Source organism: Penaeus monodon, chromosome 28, assembly GCF_015228065.2.
Source record: "Penaeus monodon isolate SGIC_2016 chromosome 28, NSTDA_Pmon_1, whole genome shotgun sequence".
Taxonomy (NCBI): domain Eukaryota; kingdom Metazoa; phylum Arthropoda; class Malacostraca; order Decapoda; family Penaeidae; genus Penaeus; species Penaeus monodon.
This window is the reverse complement of record NC_051413.1, coordinates 27,953,229-27,953,934: the sequence shown is the minus strand read 5'-3', so window position 1 is coordinate 27,953,934 and position 706 is coordinate 27,953,229. Positions and strand designations below refer to the sequence as shown.

General features: G+C 38.4%; 1 protein-coding gene across 1 annotated transcript in view; it reads right to left on the bottom strand.

The window, feature by feature from the left end:
- LOC119591136 (cold and drought-regulated protein CORA-like) overlaps positions 1-706 on the bottom strand; it is a 6,244-nt gene that overhangs the window by 1,538 nt on the left and 4,000 nt on the right. The window lies entirely within an intron of this gene.

The following is a 706-nucleotide window of genomic DNA, read 5'->3' as shown; positions in this document are numbered from 1 at the left end:
GGGGTAACGATTTTTATAAACGCATCATTCATATGGTTTTAAACTGGCTGCAAATCCCAAAATAACCCATAAATTTTACCATCACTATATTGGGTGCTCACTAACCCCAAAGTTAGACATAAGAATCTTAATGTATTGTTGTTTGGTTTATATCTTCATCAGCATGAATCTTTCTAAGTATCTTCTGTCCATGTTTTACTGCATTTTGGTTCATAAAGGCCTGTTTCCAAGCTACATCTGGCCGCCAGCCTCTCGTTGTGGACGCATTACCAATTATACTTCCATAAGTAGGCATGTTTGATACTGTAACACATAATAGTATCAACACGTTCCAAAGAGATTGTGGAATATAGTGCTTAAATTCCCAGGATCTGGAAAAAAACGCTCTAGGCGTGGGTCGCCCTGTTCCTTTGTTATTACGCGCAGACATGACCAGAAGGTGTCATAGTCCCTGATTTGAGTCCTTTCTCCGAGTCAGATAATGATAGGGGAAAGCCCGGCTTAAAATAACCTTTACCAAAGCACTGAAAAATAATTCTACTCAAATTTAATTAGTATTGAATTTGAAGCATTGAACCTGGTATCTGTAGTGCGATTGGAGCTTGTCTTCTCGAAAGGCCACGGCTCCGTTTTATAATTCATTGCGTCTTGAAGCGCACATGTTATTTATCATGTAATTAGCAATAATTTATCACCATCTTGGTAT